Raw genomic sequence first — 21,058 nt, forward strand, 5'->3', positions numbered from 1 at the left:
CGGTTGTGTGTGACTGCAGCGGGAGCTGTGGCGGTACCAGCAGGAGCTGGTGAAAGTGACATAGAGAGAAAAAAAAAAAAAAAATTTCTCTTTTTGTGCAGACTCTTAAAGGGCCAGTACAAGCCCAGAGACATTGGGGTGTACTGTGTGAACTGGGGCCTGAGTGCCGTGGGGGAGTCCACGGGGTGTATCCCAGGGAGGGGATTATCCCTAATAGTGAGCGGTGGCTCAAACGGGGATGGTTGCCCAAAAGGGGGCGGAGACCCAAAAAGGGGCGGTAACCCGAATAGGGGTAATGGCCCAAAAAGGGGTGGAATCTCGAAGGGGGGCTGAATCTCGAACCGGGGTGGTATCAAAAAGCGGAGCACTTGCCCAGAAAGGGGGCGGAGCCAAAAAAGGGGCGGCAATCAGTGAGGTGTCACGACTGTGTCCTTTTTGGCTGGATGGAAAGTGTGTGCAAGGGTTGATAGACCCGGGGAGAGAAGCGTCTGTGCTGAGAACCCGTCCAGGAGATTCTGTGTCACCTGGCGACACTGAATATCTCCAGGTAGCCACTATCTACATTGTCGCAGCGGAGGTTTCCACATACCATGAGGTGGTTGTAGACCCGATCTTGCCGTATCCTATGGTAATAGGACAAGATTTAGTAGCACTGTGGGAAAAGGCTGAAGTGTTTGTGGATATCATGTGGATGTCAGTTAGTAATGTGGAGAAGGCAGGCCTGACCAGAGGGAAAGGTGCGACTGTCCAACTAACTGATCTGACGTCACCTGAAGTGTGCCACAATACGACTGATAGTGGTCTGCTGGATAAAACATGTGGAGCTGACACCCAGACATAGAGTGACTTGCAGGGTCATCAGACTGTGGGGTGTGACACAGATTCTGGGGGTGACTGTGACAAGTCATGGCCAGTAACAAACGCGTATGCCCTGGTGACAGGTGGAGGACGGGGTCCAGGACCTGTGGTAACGGGTGGAGGACGGGGTCCAGGACCTGTGGTAACGGGTGGAGGACGGGGTCCAGGACCTGTGGTGACAGGTGGAGGACGGGGTCCAGGACCTATGGTGATAGGTGGAGGACGGGGTCCAGGACCTGTGCTGACGGGTGGAGGACGGGGTCCAGGACCTGTGCTGACGGGTGGAGGACGGGGTCCAGGACCTATGGTGACAGGTGGAGTACGGGGTCCAGGACCTGTGCTGACGGGTGGAGGACGGGGTCCAGGACCTGTGGTGACAATCGGTGGCAAAACAGAGGCCACCAAGGAGATGGTGCCGGAAGTGAATACCTCCTCAAGTGATGGATGTTTCACCAGTCCGGAGGATGGGAGAGGCGAGATGGAATTGGTTATAGAGACGGTGAACGACCATGTCGAACGAGAAAGGGTCCTGAGACAAGCGGCTGAGCGCAGAGTGGATGAGCTGGAGAAGGAAGTCTCTGAGCTCAGAGGCCACCTGTTCGGATGGCAAAGTGTGTATCAGACCCTAAACGAAGACATTGTAGTGCTTAGAGAAGCACTAAAAGGCCGTCTACAAGGAAAAGAGGTGGTGGTCGCAGACTTCTCGTGCCAGTACCAGAGTGGTAATGAGAGTAAAGCTGAAGAGGAGTTGGCGCTAAAAGCAGAACAAGATGGTCACCCGGTTGTGACAGGTGTCTTGATGGAAAGGTCCATGGCAAGGCAGGAGCCATCTGTTCTTGAAGGAAGTGAGACTCCGCTCTTCAAGTGCGTGATAGATGTACCCGTAGAGGCGCAAGATGCATGTACCCGCGAGGGTGTGCATGAGGCCTTTAAAAAGGCAGTGGAAGCGTCTAGTGTGCACTGGGCACTGGAGACGAAACAGTTGGTGGTACTGTCTACTAAGGAAGTCACAGTGAAGAGGGTGGCTGTCCTGAGGGACATGCACCTACGGTGCCTCTGCACGAAACAGAGGGTCCTGTTGGGGAATGGTGAGGCCACTCGTTGTTTGGAGCAAGCCAGGAAAGCTCAAAGTCGTCTGGGTTTGGTGGAGGACACAGTCCAAGTGCCCAGAGCTCTGATAGCGAAGCTCACTGGCCGATTTGGAAAAGCGATGCAGGAGATGGTGGATGTGTCCGGTGTGAAGAGACTGAGGATTCTGGCTGAAGACAAGGCCCAGGTGGGTGAAGATGGAATGGTGTCATTCCTGGTTGTCGGGTCCAAGGAGAGTATAGCGAATATCCGGATGCTCCTGAAGTATCGCGTGGCCTACCTGAGAGAAATAGAGCAGCTGAGACTGTACAGACGGCAGGTCAATAAACAGCTGCAGAACACAAGGTGGCAGCCGCCTTCTTCCCAACGAAAAGGAAACAAAAGGGACATGTACAGTAGTAGATGTAGTGATGGAGGGTCAGACTCTGATCAGTTGCTAGTCTCGACTGTAAGTGGGACTAATGTCCGTACCAACCGTGGGTGGCGACCCTGGAGAGAAAGGTTGAGTAAAAAGACAAACTTGACTAAAGGTTTGGTGTCACGGACAGACCGTAACTTAAGGGCCAAACCTCAAGGCCTACATGTTGACCCCTGGGGGCGGGGTAAACTCAACAACTGGATGGGTCTGTGTGATGCTCAAAACCGACTGAGACGGTTCTCTCGACAGGTAGGGCAAGGCAACGTGCATGACATATCCCGTGATCCCACGTGTATGACAGGTGTTCAACCCTACAGGTGTGAACAGAGGGGGAGGATATGTGATATATGTGATGCAGTGACCCCTGTAACAGGTAGGGGGCGCTGCATGGTCTCCCCGGGATGTGCACGGAGTTGTATTGAGGCCGTGAGAATTGACCTGCAGTGATGTCAGGATCACGTGACCAGCCCATGTGATCCATTACTGTGGGTGTGGTTACAGGTACATAACGTGACCAGAGTGTGGGTCACATGTTCCTGTGTGGTTCCAGTGTTTGGACCTGAAGGGTCCAAGTGCAAAATCCCTGAGGGAGTTCCCTAGGGCTCGGTGTGTTCCTGTGTTGGAAGCCTGAGAGGAGGCTTCCTGGAAAGCACCTGCTGGCGTGGGAGGTCCTAGTAGGAGGACCGGATCCCGGAGCAGTGCACAGTGGAACTGGGGAAGCTGGAGTCCTTCGGTGAGGTCTGGACTGACTACTGTATGCCGGACAGGCAAGTTGGGGATCCCCGTTAGGCAGCTTACCCAGAAGAGTGTTAACGGAGTGTGGGGAAGCTGGAGTCCTTCGGTGAGGTCTGGACTAACTAGTGTGTGCCGGCCAGGCAAGTTGGTGATCCCTGTAAGGCAGCTTACCCGGAGGTGTGGACTGGCAAGGAGTCAGCAGGTGGAGCCGGAGCTCCCGTCAGGTATCGTACAGGCCGGTAGTGCTTGTGAAGTTCTATGAACTATGTGGTCTCCCTTGGGAACTGGTTAAGGGAGGACCAGCGTGTTAGTGGTCGTAAGGCAAAGCCGTACCCTGAAGTGTTAGAAGCTGCAAGTAAATATCACCAGTTGGTGCCTGTTGTGTTCTATGTGATAATGAACTGTGCGTACCCCGGTTTATGAGGCTTAATAAACCGCATGGACTGCTTTGTTTTATAAACCCGTGCCCGTGTGCTTGAATATCGCGGCCAAGTGAGTGTCCCCCAACACTCTCAGTAAGAGAAACCTTACAACATGTACCCTGTCTCTTGAAGGGAAATTACGCTACTGTTTTGGGGTTAGCTTCGGACCCGTTTAATCGGAGCTGGTGGCAGCAATACCGTGTACAGGCCGTTGGGTGTCACTGCAGCGACTGCGGCTTGATAATTATCGTTCCTGCCCGAGCGGGAGTAGTTATCGCCTCGCTGCAGCGTGCCCAAAAGCCAGTACATAGCAGGCAGCCTTTCTGGTGACTAATTGCCCTAGGTGCAGTACCTAATCTGACCTGACAGTAAGGGGGGGGGGGGGGGGCGCCAGAGAGCTGCAAGGTTTAAGTGGAACTGTAAGCGGGATACACAAATCCCTGCAGTTCATGGTATATTGAAGAGCAGTGGGATACCTAAAATAAGCCCCTTCTGTAACCTAAGAGGTCATTAAACTTGTGTGTGTATTTTGTTCATCACATTGTGGCAGTGGAGGGATAACTAAGATAAGCCCCCTGCACATGTGATAGCCGTCTGTTGGTCTAAAGTCACCCCAATCTGTGACCTATTGGTGGCAGTGGTCAGGAATCCCTGTGGATTTCGTGACAAACTGCTGGCCGCGGCTAAGGGATCGTGACAGTCACGGTGTGAATCGTGACAGGAGGGCCTTCTGATCTGGTGAAACTCTAAATTGTCTGTGTCCCCCCCAAGACTGAAGAGGAGGATTAGGTGTGTGTTGGTGATTTTTGTGACAAGTTGTTTGAAATGGCACCGGCATGCTGATGCCGGGGGACGGGTACATTTATGGGAAAATTACCGTAACCTTAAATTAAGAATTGGCAGCAAACAAACACAAAATCTGTCAAACATATAACAATTAAGTTGCATCAATTTGTAGTCAAATGAAGAAAATGATGCAAAACAAAAATAGACAAAAAATAGGCAGAAAGGCAACAATGAACTTCAGTTATCCCTTTACCATCGCTAACAGGACTACAATAAAATGAAATACCTAAGTATATGGAGGGTTAAATGGGATCCACCATAAACAATAGGTGATGTCACAGCTCACCTCCTCCTGTACAATGACTGATAACACCTCTATATACAGTAGATAACACAGGATCCACTGTCACGGATCCCTTTCTCCGTGGTGTCACTAATTTGTCACTTGTCCGCTCTCACACGTGACTTGGGGTTGTGCCTGCAAGGGTTATCTATCTCTCCTCTCTGTCCAGCATTCAACCTCTGTCCTATGCTGTAATGGGAGCATAAATCACACACCGACCCAGGCCACACACCCGCTCATACACGCTACCACCACACACCTAATACACGGGTGATGAGTCCCGGAAATATTAATACTAATAATGTCTACCACTCATAAGGCTCACACACCTTAGGCTATGGATTCTTTTAGAACATTCAAGGTTCAACTTGTTAAAGTTTTATACTTTAATACGAAAAAGGTTCAGTGCTTACAATAAGAAAAGGTATGAAAATATAATAAAAAGAAATACAACTTATGCAAAACAGTATGAAATAAACAGGAGAAAACTTACAGAAATTATCTAACTTGTAGTCTGCTTTCTGCTCCCTGAGGGTTGGATGAATGTAGATTGGATCACACCAGCTCAGCCACCCCATTATGTGAACACTTATTCTCTGTATACAGCCCTAATTATAGCTTGGTCTGGAGGTCATGTTTCTAGACCAGCCCCTCAGGTTAATATAACTGCTGGCCCTTGATTGGACCACGGCCTCGCTACTAATGAATATATTATTTTTCTCTTGAGACACCCTGTGTAAAAGTTCTCACAGATGCATACCATCAGGCCGCAATTAACATCTCCCCTCCAAGAGCTAGGAGGTGTCAAATGATACCTTTGTTCTTGGTCCTAGCTAGACCTCCTGGTGACATTTGGAGACAGAATTCTACTTGTCCCAGAAAAATACATATTAACACCTGGGTGCAAACCTACAGCCTTCAGGACAGATGTTCCTAGTCACACAATACCTATACATAAGGTCACTGCGCACACACACACACACACACACAGAGATATATATATATATATATATATATATATATATACACACACATACACACACACATATTCACACCTCCCTCCTTATGAACGTGCATGGGGGTTGACTTAAGGTCAGCTCCTGAGCACGTATCTGGTTCTGCCCCACCTTGGCGAGTTAGGCCATTAGCATTGCCATGATTGACTCCCTTCTTATGCTGAATTGTGAAATCATATTGCTGAAGTATCAAACTCCATCTAAGCAATTTCCCGTTGTCCCCAACTACTCTGTTGAGACAACTCAATGGGTTATGATCTGTGATCACGGTGAAGTTGCGCCCATAGAGGTAGGGTTGCAGCTTCTGCAGAGCCCACACAATTGCCAAACATTCCTTCTCAATGGCAGAATAAGCCACCTCTCTGGGCACGGGTACCTGCCAATATCCCCTACTTAGGTCTATGATGGTAAGGTACGGTGCTTTAGCTAGCTGCTCTAACAGCTCATCTATCCTTGGCATGGGATAGACCTCACATGTAGTCAGTACATTTAATTTCCTGTAATCTACACAGAACCGGGTATTATGGTCCTTTTTTGGGACAAGAACCACAGGTGAGGCCCAGGCACTCTGGGATTTCTGTATCACCTTTGAGGTTCAGCATCTCCTCTACCTGTTCCCTCATGTGTGCCTTCACCTCTGCTGACACACGGTATGCAGACTGCCGTACTGGGGGATTAGTACCAGTGTTCACATGGTGAGTTTCTAAGTGCATCCTCCCAGGCTCCCCTGTGAAGACTTCAGTGAACTCGCTGAGCGCCCCCATCAGCTCAGACCTCTGACTGTGGGATAGCTCAGGGTTAAACTGCTGACTCCAGGGACTCCATGTACTGAGTCCCAGCCCCCACATCTAGTAACAGATCAGCCTCCCCCTCTTCAGGCAGGCTACAGACAGGTAAGACACAGGTCTCCCTGTCATGATGAGCCTTCAACATATTTACATGAAACACTAGTAATTTATATATTTTACTCCGAAAGTTTAAGGCAGTGTTTACAAAAAGGCATAGAAAGATGTTACAATATGAGACAATTGAAAATGTACAAGGTAATTATAAAATAAAAGGGTTAAATGAGAAGGTAAAACTCACATGTTCTCAGTTCATTTCAGGCAACCAGGCTAGTGGGTGGAGTTCCCATATGTCCCAATGCATCAGGACTGACAGTCAGGACTCCTCTGGTAAAACTCCCTGCTGGGAGCCTGGCAGAAACTTATAAACCGCAGCCCGTGACATCACCAACAGGGCTGGTTTACACAGTCCCTCCTATCTCTTCAGTCTTTAACACAATTTAACACAAGTTTGTCTAATGCCTGTATCTTCACTACCGAACATGTCAGAATCATAACACACCCAGCATTCATCTTGTATTAACATTTGCTCTTTATAGATACTAAATTCGGGCTAGTAGAGACACTCAGTTCCAGAAAAATCCGTATTTTGTCCCTGTTTGAACTAGAAGCCCGCGTTTATCGTTGCTGATAGAACCGTCGATGGAGATTCACAAACTGGACCCCTAATTTTCCTAGAAAAAACCATTGGCCCAATATCTTATGATATTAGAACAAAGACCCTCATAGATTCTGGAGACTCCAGTTCTAGCTGGAGGAGAGTTTGAGCCTACCCAAGCGATCGTAAAAATTCTTTTGGGATGGGCATGAAGGGTGAGTTGCTCAAAGTCTGGAGTTTACAGCCAGAGCAGTAAAAGCTCTTCCACCCCCATTGAAAAGAAAAGCTTCACACACATTCCAGCAAGCAAAACAGAGTGGAGGGGGGGTTTAGCCCACCGCATGGCACTAACAGGCAAGAGCAACTAACTTATATTATATTTTCATACAATATCATGACATGTAATGTCGGGGTCGTAACGACAATATACCCTCATTCACCAGTCATTCCAAATTAAACTATAAACATGTGGTACCGGGTAAGAATGAGTCAGATAGGTAGCTGGTTCAATCTCAGTGCATGCTCATGTGACTGTGTCAGCCACAGTCATACCAACTGAACTTTATTTTCCAAATACACGGTACTAAAAAGGAATGCAATAGGCGGGGTTTAAGCAGTATACGTCTAGTGCTCAGTCCTTCTGATTCGTCGGACGTCTCCTGGTGGATTCCTCCTCTTCTTTCTATTTCCAAGTTTCGATTTCAAAAGAAATGAAACTTTAACCTTTCAGATTCTAAACTGAAGTGAAGAATGAACACTGGCAGCCATCTTTAATACAGTTACATTTGCATTAGCAAGGGAAAACTTATTGTTTCACAGTATAAAATATATAAAAGTACAAAAGGTATATAAGAAAATATATTTTCACCTTGACAATCCCCCCTAAACACTAAGTTTTTCCCTTAAAGATCCTTTGAGACTGTCCATGTGATGGGAAAAGGGGAGGTGGATTTCTTCATCCAGACACCTCAGAAACTCTCCCCTAGCGAGAGGCCTCCAGGCAGCTGAACCCTTCACTAACCTCACATGGAGTTCTCCCACTGTCCCTAAACTAAATCTCTTAGCATCATCTGAGAATGGGGGGGTTTTGTCTACTCTCTTGACTGAGGAAGGTGCCAGTTGGAGTTGCTTTGGCAATAACCTTTTTATACAAGGGAATAACACAACAGAGAATTATCGATTCAATTATAAGGAGGGCAATTAGTACCAAACAAACTTATTGAAGGAATCCCTTGATCCCACCTAACCAACTGGAGAAGAAAGATGTGTCTGCTCCAGCATACATGACACGTCGTCTTATTGTCCTAATTTGTTCAACTTCTTTAGAAACCTTCAGGTCTTTCAGATCTACATTTCAGCATTCAGGTCTGGCTGTCTATATTTCGTCTCGTAAGTCTTTGGTCATACCGTCAATGAATGTATTTACCAATACTCTAACATCAAGTGGGTTTATGGGACTGTACCCCATGTCTTCCCATTTCAGCTGTAACCGTCCAAAGTATAGCTCTACACTCTCTCATTTGTCACATCTGTAGAAAATCTTAATTTGCGTCCTAGCACGTCACCTGTTTTTGTGCTCACTAACTACCTAGGCCTGCCTAGGTGCACTTATACGTCCATCATATGGTCATTATTTGTCTAGAATGAGAAAGGTTGGTTCTCAGGGTCAGCCAAATATTTTTGCGTAGCTAGCTAGTCAGAGGGCCTCCAGGGATAATACTCCTGTATCTGTCTTGCCCTACCTGATGTGGTTTGTTCTCTGGTGGTGGGGAGTGACATGACATGCTGATCTACAGCTCCTTCCTAAAAGGATTACTGTCAGCCTACTCCTAAAAGTTAATGTCCCCACTATCCGCCAACCACAATTCTGTGTCAGCTTCTTATGTCACTACATGTGATCTTGTCTGGACAGGATTCAGTGTAATTCTCTTAGGTCGGGTTGCAGCACGGGTCATACAAGTGTTAGGGCTCAAACCCTCAACTATATCCTGAAAGGCATCTTGGCTAAAATTGACGAACCTTTGTTTCCTGTAATATATATAATTGATCCATTCAACATTTTTATTAATCTGCACCTGTGGGATTATAGAAGCAATGCCAGCATAAATCTGGTTCTGGGCTTTAAACTGGTCAGGCACCCCCCTTGGCACTCCAATGGCATCAATATATATACTAGTGGATCTTCTTCATAACTCATGTGGAGCTGATTGAGACTTCTCCTCTTTCTGGTAAGTTCATCAGGTACCTCTGGATCCCAAGGTAAAATCTTGAACTGCATAGCTAGTTTAACAAGGGTGCATTGGCCTATCCAGGCATTAGGCAACCTAGGACGGAGCTTACCGTCTCCACATAACCAATAAATGTTGTACATATATTGTGTATGTTTGATTAGCAAATCAGTATCTAGAGGACTGTTCTCTTTGCAGTAACCTGTCTCGGAGATTTCTACTGGTATACCTGTGGTGTCGTGGGAATTATAGCAGGTGTAATTGTCAGCTAATACGGTTACTTCTCCTGGGACCTTTAGTCTGGGTTCCTTATGAATTAGTGGGACATAATCTGGGCAATCAGTGGGCTTCAGACCTTTCAACAGATTCATGACACAGGCAGTGGTGTTGTCATCAGGGAAAAGCAATGCATGTGTGTAGAGATATGTATTCGCAGCAGCACAAGCAATACATCCTACAGAGATATTCTGGACTCTTACATTGTATCTCACCCATTCTAACCATAGGTTTTTCCTTGGGGCTGTTTGTGTTTCTATGGAGAAAAGCTCTTGCCAACTGAGACCTGGAATGGGTATCACTTCATTAACTACATTTTGCAAACGCTCACCTGGGCCTGTTTTAACTGTACTGGTAACAGGGGCCTTGGTTGGTCTGAAACTAATATCCTGGAGCTGTATATGGCCTAAATTCCCATGGTATCCACTATTAAATACATAATTATAATGCCTTCCCAATACGAACGTCTGCAGATCAGCAGATTGGGGGTTTTCAAGATTCAGGAGGAGGGGGTTACAGCTTCTACCCCATTTACAGCCCCTAAGTGGTTGCAGAAGGGCTGTTTGGTTTACCCAGAGAATAGTGGGACCAGAATTCTTATTTACAATAGGGGCCGAAGAGGTAGGGGCGAGGATGGCCCCCAGTCCCAAGGTCAAAAACAACAGCAACATTTCCCTTCAGTCACTACTGTGACTAAACACTGGTTCGGTCTCTTTTACAGTGTGAGGCGTGGATCCAGGTGCTCTTTCCTTCAAGTTTTACTGCAGTGGGGGTGACCAGGATCACCGTGTGAAGTCCTTCAAATCTCGGCTGGAGACAATCTCTGCGCACAAACTTTTTCACATACACCAGGTCTCCTGGCACAAAGGGATGGTGTCCAGGAACCTTGTCTGGGTCTGGAAGGGAACTGAAGACAGTTAAATGCACTTTGGCAATGTGTCCATGTAAGGGCCTGCACATAGCTAGTCAAGTCCTGGTACTTGAGTTGCAACTGTTGTGGAAAGAAACACTCAAGATTGGGGCTCCTGCCAAACAAAATCTCATACGGTGACAGTCCTGTCTTCCTTTTTGGGGTATATCTTACTGAAAACAAAGCTAGAGGAAGGCATTCTGTCCATGGTTTACCAGTCTCTGTCATTGCCTTCTGGATTTTAAACTTAAGACTTCCATTTAGTCTCTCCACTTTTCCACTGTTCTGCGGATGGAGTATGCAATGCTTGACTTACCCCCAGTGCTGCCATTACCTCTGACATGATCTCTCCAGTAAAATGGGAACTCCGATCGCTTTCAATGACTTCAGGAACTCCATACCTGCATATGATCTCAGCCATCAGTTTCTTCGCCGTTGTCTTAGCCGTAGCTTTGGCAACTGGGTAGGCTTCTGGCCAACCTGAAAATAAATCAATGCAGACCAACACATACTCATACGTCCCTACCCTGGGTAACTGAATATAATCAATCTGCAGTCTCTGGAATTGGTTAAAGGGCCGGGGAGTGTGCTTGGATGGGGTTTTCACTGTCCTACTCTGATTATGTGTGGCACATATCATGCAGCTCTGTACCTGCCTTTCTGCGCAGGTGGAAAACCCCGGGGGCAATCCATTGTTTCTGTAGGGTGTCACACATGGCCGTCTTCGAGTGGTGCACATTCTTGTGCAGAACCTGTGCCATCATTGGGTACAGTACCTGTGGTAGGCAGACCTTTTCACCCCTCCCCCATAGTCCAGTGACGGTATCAGAGCAAGCCCCTATCTTTTGCCACCTATTTTTCTCCTCCTTACTTGCATGTTCTTGTAACCGGGCTAAGATGTCTTTCAACACAAGTGGAGATGGTGGGGTGTCTAGGTGATGTACTTGAGAGGCTACAGGAGTGCTTGCTGCTTTCTTGGCAGCCTGGTCTGCCAGTGCGTTACCCTTTGTCCGTCCATCAGTGCCTTTGGTATGTGCCTTTACCTTTATGATGCCTGCTTGGGTGGGAAACTAGTGCATTCATAAGTTGCTGGACTGCCTCAGCATGTTCAAAGGGGTGGCCATTTGCTGTCAGGAAAGCCCTGGCTCTCCAGATAGGCCCATAACCGTGTGCAATGCCAAAAGCATACCTAGAATCAGTGTAGATATTTACAGTCTTACCTTCTGCTAGTTTGCACGCTTCTGTAAGCGCCTTGAGCTCCGCTTCTTGTGCAGACATATGAGCTGGCATTGACTCTGCCTTGATTACCTCATGTTCTGAGACCACAGCATATCTGGTACAGTAGCGTCCTTGGTCATCTTGGTGACGGGATCCATCTACAAAAAGCTCAAAATCAGCATTAGAATGGGCACACTAGAGACAGTAAGGAGGCCAGCCGTTTCCTGAGACATCAATTCTAGACAATCATGTGGTTTGGAAACCTAATCTTGTTCCTCTGGATCCATTCTAGAAAGAAAGAGAGTGTCCTTGCTCATGTCACCTACTCCTCCCCCCTTTGGATCCAGGGGAACTAGGAGAAAAGTAGCAGGGTTCAGGACAGTGCACCTTTTCAAAGTCACATTAGTAGGCATGAGAATAGCACACCAAAGTCGCAGCTGTCCAGCCATGGACATGTGGCTAGATTGTACCTGGTTAAAGATACTATATACATCGTGTGGGGTGTGGACCATCAGTGGGTAATCCAAAACAATCTCTGAAGACTTGTGTAGCAACAGCTGGACAGACAACACAGGCCGAACACAGGAGGGACTTCCTCTTGCCACTGTATCCAGGTGGCCGCTGTAATAAGCAACAGGTCTCTGTTTGTCTCCATAAAACTGAATCAGCACACCTGTAGCATGTCCTGCATAGGTGAGCTCTGTCTGCAAGGCAGTCTGCAATACTGTACGGCAGTGCTCGGGTGTCTTGTAATCATATACGGGGCCTGCAATGTGTAACACTATATCACAGGGCAAATTCCCTCTTTGGGTGGACATAGCGTCTCCTGGATGCAAGGGGCCATAAACGACAAGGTAGGCCTGACACTCTTGGGCTATGGCTGGGCTTCCCTTTTCTAGCTATCTGTTGGGCCAAACAACCTCTATGTGACAGGGTAGAGTTAGCTGGGTTCACTATGGCTCCTACCTGGTGGGTAAATATGTCCCTGTGAAGGAAGCCCCTGTTCCTTCCACGTCACCAATCCGTGACGTCACTACACAGGCACAGCTCTCCGGCGCCCCCTTTGTCTCTCAGGTCAGTAAGGGAACTGCACCTAGAGCAAATGGCCGCCAGAATGACTGCCCTGTTACCCACACTGGGTATTCTAAGATTCGCAATCAGAGTAAAAGGATCAGCCCAAAATTAATTTATGATTTAATTGCCTTAAGGGCGCACTAGGTAATTACAAGAAATATACAATCACAATATATCAAGAGTTACAGTCAGAGTACAATATAACAACAATGATACAAGGCTTAAGGTATAAAGCTGGAGGTCACTTTACCAGGTTAGAGGTCGCTTGTGGAAGCCGGGGGGCGCAGCGTTCCGCAGGTCCAAAACTTTAGTTGCCGGGCAGCCCCCAGAAAGCGTGTGCTTGCCCCCTCTGGCTGGCGTATGCCCTGTTTCTTAGCTGGTCATCTTCTGTGTGTCACTCTCCACATGTTCCAGCTCTTAACCCTACCGTGTCCCTCCCCCTGTAGCTGGGTGGGCTTAGCAATCTCCACCCCTCTGCCTCCCTGCGATATTTGTTCCAATATCTAATAAATGGGATAACTGCTCTCAGGATGATCGGATCAGCACACGGGCAGTACCAGCGCCTGTGGTTTGTTCTGCCGGTCGTACTGGGATCAAACCTGGACCCATTCGGTCCCTGTGGGAGGCTGATCTCTATATCTCGGGTTTCAGACCTCCCACGGATACAGGAGTCGCACCATTAGATGCACCATTTCTTTAGGACGAGGGGAATATTTTTTATGAGCCGCTACCTCGGACGATGCGTCCATAATTCACGATTCCATGTCAGAGACGGTTCGGCTGGACGACCATACTAGATGTGTATCCAGTGGCCCCTTGACATGCGTGCTTTAATTAAGCCCTTGAGCATTTCCAAGCCCCCTGCTGGTGTGGCTTCCTAACTGAGCTTTGAAGTACCTTCTGCAATCTCCTCTGAGCTCAGCCGATTACCATACTAATAGGCACTATGTTCATTAGAAAAGGTGGGGGCCAGGAGCACTCCTCTCTGCAGACCTGTGACCAGGAGGCAAAATGGAGTCACGCCAATCTCTGTTAGTATGCCCGTCCAAGATGGCGGCTGTTCCCTCATCACACCTCCCTGCTTTAGAGGGCGCTAGGGGGCATCACATTCCTGTGTTCCCCCATGCGCCCTTCCGCACCTTCTCCTTGCCGGGACAACCCATCAGCGTTACCATGGTCTCTGCCTCCTCTGTCTCTCTGAGGCTGTCCCTGCCTCCTCCTCTGTCTCTCTTTGAGGCCGTCTCTGCCTCTCCCTCTCTCTTTCTGAGGCTGTCCCTGCCTCCTCCTCTGTCTCTCTCTGAGGCTGTCTCTGCCTCCTTCTCTCTTTCCCTGAGGCTGTCCCTGCCTCCTCCTCTGTCTCTCTCTGAGGCTGTCTCTGCCTCCTCCTCTCTGTCTCTGAGGCTGTCCCTGCCTCCTCCTCTGTCCCTCTCTGAGGCTGTCTCTGCCTCTCCCTCTCTCTCTGAGGCTGTCTCTGCCTCTCCCTCTCTCTTTCTGAGGCTGTCCCTGCCCCCTCCTCTCTCTCTCTCTGAGGCTGTCTCTGCCTCCTCCTCTCTGTCTCTGAGGCTGTCCCTGCCTCCTCCTCTGTCCCTCTCTGAGGCGGTCTCTGCCTCTCCCTCTCTTTCTGAGGCTGTCCCTGCCTCCTCCTCTGTCTCTCTCTGAGGCTGTCTCTGCCTCCTCCTCTCTGTCTCTGAGGCTGTCCCTGCCTCCTCCTCTGTCCCTCTCTGAGGCTGTCTCTGCCTCTCCCTCTCTCTCTGAGGCTGTCTGCCTCTCCCTCTCTCTTTCTGAGGCTGTCCCTGCCCCCTCCTCTCTCTCTCTCTGAGGCTGTCTCTGCCTCCTCCTCTCTGTCTCTGAGGCTGTCCCTGCCTCCTCCTCTGTCCCTCTCTGAGGCTGTCTCTGCCTCTCTCTCTGAGGCTGTCTCTGCCTCTCCCTCTCTCTCTGAGGCTGCCTCTCCCTCTCTCTTTCTGAGGCTGTCCCTGCCTCCTCCTCTGTCTCTGAGCGGATAGGGTACCCCTAACTGTCGGTCCCTGGGCCACGCCTCCGGTGAACCCTGCTGGACCGTTACCTGGAACAGCCATCCCTGGTCCCAGACCACCCGCTCGCGGTCTGACTCCCCAGGAGGCTGTGCCGCCTGCTCCTTGAGAGCTTTCAGGCTAGCATCAGCTTCCAACGCTGCCTGAAATCCCTGACTCGATGTGGCGAGAATGGACGACACTGCCACATCCGCTGTCAGCTCCCCGGGATCTGTCTCCTGGCCGCTGTCTGACTCGGCAGCCACTTGGTCAGAGAGGGGGAAGCCGTCGGACCTCTGCAAGGCTCCTTGGGCTCCGGCGCTCCCACTCCTGGTGACAGCGGCCACGACCGCTGTGCCCATGGGTAGCGCCTGCTTCCCTCCGGCTCCTGACCAAGCCGCCGGGTCAGGCAGACTTCCCTGCCATCCTGACATCCCGGGTGTGGGGAACTCCTGCCCTGGGGTCTTACCTGGTGGCTCCTCTCCCGGGACGCCTCCTCCCCCCATGGCCTGTTCCTCTTCCTGCAGGGGCCCTAGACTCAGCAGGCTGGATTCACTTAGGGGCCCTACACTGCCCATAGCAGCCCCTCCCTCCACCTCTGAGCTCTCCCCTACAGTCTCCTCACCTGTCCTCCCTGTGAGCCCTGTGTGTGTGGTGTCCGTGCATGGATTACCCTCAGGTTTCAATCCCCCCTCCACTGTTGGAGGCACATTCAACACATCAACATCCACAGTAGAGTCATGACATTCTTGGGGAGCCGAACTTGGGGGTTCAGTGGCCACATACCGAGACACTATCCGCCCCAAATCGGTCCCAAGTAATACATTGGCAGGAATATTTGACGTTACTCCCACCTCCCGCACTCCCCTCCCGGCGCCCCAGTCCAAAAACACCTTGGCGACAGGCAGCGCCGGTTCCACGCCTCCAATTCCGGAGACGGAAAGGGTTTTTCCCGGTACCAAGTCTTGAGGGGACACCACCTCAGGACGTACCAGGGTTCGTTCAGCGCCTGTGTCCCGCAGTCCCATGACCGCTGTGCGGCCGATAGTGACGGGTTGGTAATTGTCCAGGGACCTCCCACCACCCCCTCCCACACATAAAACAGTGGACGGTTTCGGGGACAGGGATGGGGCCTTAAGACGCTGGGGACATGCAGACTTGAAGTGTCCCAGCTGGTTGCAGTGATGACAACGTCTGGGTTCTGCGCCTGGCCTGGAGAGGGCAGCAGGGGGGTACACCCCTTGCACTCTGGGGGCTGGGGAAACAGGGGCAGGATTGGGCTTACCCCCTCTCCAGGTGCTGCTGGCAGGCTTCTTCGGCTCAGGCGCCCTGTTATTGGCATACTCATCTGCCAGGGCGGCTGTAGCAGAAGCCCCCTTTGGTTTCCGGTCACGGAGGAACTGCTGGAGGTCCTCTGGGCAGTTCCACAAGAACTGCTCCGTGACGAACAGTTCCTGGACCTCCTGGCGGGTGGTGAGCGCTAGACCCGAGGTCCAGTGCTCTGCAGCTCTCAGCAACGCCCGCATGTGGTCGGTCCAGGTGTCCTTTGGGCCCCGCTGCAGGCTCCGGAACTTCTTGCGGTAGGACTCCGGGGTGAGGTTGTAGTGTTGGATCAGGGCCCGCTTGATGCTGCTGTAGTCCTGCTCCGCCCCGGCAGGTAAGTCCCCCAAAACTTCCAGGGACTTACCCCTCAAACGGGGGGTCAGGTATCTTGCCCACTGAGTCGGGGCCAGATGGTGTTGAAGGCAGGTCCTTTCAAAGGCCAGCAAGAAGGAATCCAGGTCTCCATCCTTCTCAAGCAGAGGGAAGTCCTCGGCCCGGACTTTGGAAACCCTGGACTCTGGTGGTGCTGGGGCATCCAGCGGGAGCCCGTGTTGAGCCATCTCCAGTCGGTGCTGGCGCTCCGCTGCTCTCTCCGCCGCTGCTCTCTCTGCCGCTGCTTGCTCCGCTGCCCGCTCTGCAGCTTTCTCGGCCCGCTCCGCTGCCTCACGGCGTTCTGCACGCTCTTGCTCCGCTGCTTCACGGCGTTCTGCACGCTCGGCCTCCGCTGCCTTCTCTGCAGCTGCCATGAGTCTCATATAGGCGTCTTCATTACCCGCCTCGAGACGTGCCACTGCCGCTGCAACAAGGGCCTCTGATGTGGACAGGCTGGGGCGGATAGGTGGTGGGTAGTCCCTTGCCGGACTAAGCACAGGTGGCTGGCTCCTTGGGGAGTCTGGGCTGAGCTCCCCCTCGCCTTGAACAGTACCATCCACCTCCTCCTCGACCATAGCACTGGCCTGCGCCCTCACTGCACTCCTGGTGCCCTCTGCCATCTTTGGAACCTCTGGTTACTGACACAGCTGTAACCCTGACCTTGCACACAACTTATTATATTTACACTCTGACCGTCTAGTGCTGGGCTGACCTTGAGACCCCAGCAGCGAAAGTTACCACTGGTAGTCTTTAGTGTCTGGGAGTAGGGGTCCCACGCACACTATTACTCTGATCCCACGTACGCTGCCACCACTGTGAAGGAAGCCCCTGTTCCTTCCACGTCACCAATCCGTGACGTCACTACACAGGCACAGCTCTCCGGCGCCCCCTTTGTCTCTCAGGTCAGTAAGGGAACTGCACCTAGAGCAAATGGCCGCCGGAATGACTGCCCTGTTACCCACACTGGGTATTCTAAGATTCACAATCAGAGTAAAAGGATCAGCCCAAAATTAATTTATGATTTAATTGCCTTAAGGGCGCACTAGGTAATTACAAGAAATATACAATCACAATATATCAAGAGTTACAGTCAGAGTACAATATAACAACAATGATACAAGGCTTAAGGTATAAAGCTGGAGGTCACTTTACCAGGTTAGAGGTCGCTTGTGGAAGCCGGGGGGCGCAGCGTTCCGCAGGTCCAAAACTTTAGTTGCCGGGCAGCCCCCAGAAAGCGTGTGCTTGCCCCCTCTGGCTGGCGTATGCCCTGTTTCTTAGCTGGTCATCTTCTGTGTGTCACTCTCCACATGTTCCAGCTCTTAACCCTGCCGTGTCCCTCCCCCTGTAGCTGGGTGGGCTTAGCAATCTCCACCCCTCTGCCTCCCTGCGATATTTGTTCCAATATCTAATAAATGGGATAACTGCTCTCAGGATGATCGGATCAGCACACGGGCAGTACCAGCGCCTGTGGTTTGTTCTGCCGGTCGTACTGGGATCAAACCTGGACCCATTCGGTCCCTGTGGGAGGCTGATCTCTATATCTCGGGTTTCAGACCTCCCACGGATACAGGAGTCGCACCATTAGATGCACCATTTCTTTAGGACGAGGGGAATATTTTTTATGAGCCGCTACCTCGGACGATGCGTCCATAATTCACGATTCCATGTCAGAGACGGTTCGGCTGGACGACCATACTAGATGTGTATCCAGTGGCCCCTTGACATGCGTGCTTTAATTAAGCCCTTGAGCATTTCCAAGCCCCCTGCTGGTGTGGCTTCCTAACTGAGCTTTGAAGTACCTTCTGCAATCTCCTCTGAGCTCAGCCGATTACCATACTAATAGGCACTATGTTCATTAGAAAAGGTGGGGGCCAGGAGCACTCCTCTCTGCAGACCTGTGACCAGGAGGCAAAATGGAGTCACGCCAATCTCTGTTAGTATGCCCGTCCAAGATGGCGGCTGTTCCCTCATCACAGTCCCCATACCCTACTGAGAAAAAAAAAACTGGGATTCCTGAGGTGTGATGTAGTAGCGTGAATGACAGGGGAACCAAACTTCAGATTCCTGGAAAATCTGGCCTTGTAAGTGTGAAGGTTTCACGGGAAGAGGAGATGTAGGGGCCTTTCCGGGCTGGGGGGTCTGCCATTTACACCGATTAAAACAAACTCTTAATCTGAAAATTGACATAATGAAGCTAGGGAGGGACCATATTATCCAACAGGGAGCCCCCCTGTTGATCTTCAATTTGCTATATATAAGCAGGTAAATCTTTTACCAATCTTTCAATTACTTACAAGTTTTTCTCTAAGACTAGGCACAGGTCTATTTCACTTCCAATTTCATACAGTACTTATTGCTTTAAACATAAATCTCTCAGCGTGTACTAAACCAAGGACCGAGAAAACTTAGAATGCAATACATGGCCCCCCTTCCCTCTAGCCCACAGCACCGAGGGGAGAAATTTCAAGCAGGTCGCGCAGGGATTCACTCACCCCTCCCATCTAGTAACACGGAGATAAGAGAAATCACTGCATTCCACAGCGCACAAGGGAGAATACAAAAGCCCAGCTCTTTGCCCCCCTTTCTCTAAGTTCGTAGCACAGATGAGGAAAGAGGAGAAATCTCACAGCGGTCCGCTCCCTCCTCCCCTCTCCTACACAGCACTGATACAAGGCTCTGTATCTTCTCCACAGTCACAAATTGCAGCAGTTTTCAGACTTAATTTCTACAAAACTTTCCTATGATCCTCCGTGGTCTGGGCGGAGCCCCAAGGACGGCCCGTACGCGCACACGCGGCAGGTCTCCACCCAGGTTGGATTCTGCACAACACAAACAGGACACACCTATGCTTCTGGAAAGCTCATCCCGCCGCCATTACAGGGCGGTGGCTGGGACTGCATTCTCATCATCAGTGGCACGGCGGCCATTTTACAATCTGTAAAATCACAGTTCAAAGGCATTTTATAACCAAACACGGGTTCTACATTGTCTGATTCTCCCTCTCCATCAACCTATTTTCATCCTTCATTCTTCAAGCTTTGCGCAACTCGCAGATGAGCTTGCGCTTGTTCTAACAATCCTTTATCTTTCAACATGCCCCTTTTATTTTCTATGAGATTGGGCCACATAGCCGGCTGCAATCTCCCTGACAAGGGCAATCCTACATACTTATACAATCTCTCAACATTCTTGACTGCCTTCTTTCCCTCCCGTGACTCCACTATTGCCTTGACTTCCACGGCATCCTCATCTAACTTGTGGGGCACAGACTTCTTCTGCTTTAAGATACGCAACTTGACTCACAGAATACTATGATTTTCTGCAGTAAACCACTGGCAGCGATCTCAACACTGGTATTCTACAATACGGAATCTCGCTCAACGTATTAGAAAAAGAGCCTCGCGCTCAATATTTTCTGTCCCTAACCTGAACACCAGTGATTAACAGACTATCCTGCCACGATATTCTAAACAGTCGGGAGGTGGTCTCCTAGTGAGAGCCCTCCACAGAAATACAGGTGGTCCCTTCTCGGGACTTCTTAATTACCTAGCTGGTACAATATCACAGAGGCTGCATCTCCTATCCCTTCCTCTAAGCCGCCCCACAATCTACAACTAGCTCAATCTATCACTCCACTTCACTACTAGACAATAGTCACGGGTAGGGTGGTTGAACGGAGTACAATGACCGGTGGAGGAGGTGTGGTGTACATGAGGACGCGCCGGATGCGACATCTCTCAGTTGCTGGTTCAGAGCGTGGCACAGGATCGCGTTCGATCTCGCCACTCGACCGGTCACTCCCCAGACCCAAGGAGACCACAGACAAACCAATAACGGCTGAGACACTAGCAAGTGTGACACATACAGTGTATATGATCGCCACTTACCGTGTTCGGAGGGTGATCAGTCCTCGAGGTCAGCCACTACGGGTATCATCCGCAGACATCCAGGCATGGGTCCAGAGGGTCTCGGATCGCTGTCCACGCCCCACGTTGGGCGCCAAATTGTCGGGGTCGTAACGACAATATACCCTCATTCACCAGTCATTCCAAATTAAACTATAAGCATGTGGTACCGGGTAAGAATGAGTCAGACAGGTAGCTGGTTCAATCTCAGTGCATGCTCATGTGACTATATGTGTCAGCCACAGTCATACCAACTGAACTTTATTTTCCAAATACACGGTACTAAAAAGGAATGCAATAGGCGGGGTTTAAGCAGTATACGTCTAGTGCTCAGTCCTTCTGATTCGTCGGACGTCTCCTGGTGGATTCCTCCTCTTCTTTCTATTTCCAAGTTTCGATTTCAGAAGAAATGAAACTTTAACCTTTCAAATTCTAAACTGAAGTGAAGAATGAACACTGGCAGCCATCTTTAATACAGTTACATTTGCATTAGCAAGGGAAAACTTATTGTTTCACAGTATAAAATATATAAAAGTACAAAAGGTATATAAGAAAATATATTTTCACCTTGACAGTAACATAGGGACCAACACCCAAACCTTCTGCCCCTCCTTGTAGGCCCTCAGTCTGGCA

The sequence above is a fragment of the Ranitomeya variabilis genome, chromosome 5 (genome assembly GCF_051348905.1).
Source record: "Ranitomeya variabilis isolate aRanVar5 chromosome 5, aRanVar5.hap1, whole genome shotgun sequence".
NCBI classification, from domain to species: Eukaryota; Metazoa; Chordata; class Amphibia; order Anura; family Dendrobatidae; genus Ranitomeya; species Ranitomeya variabilis.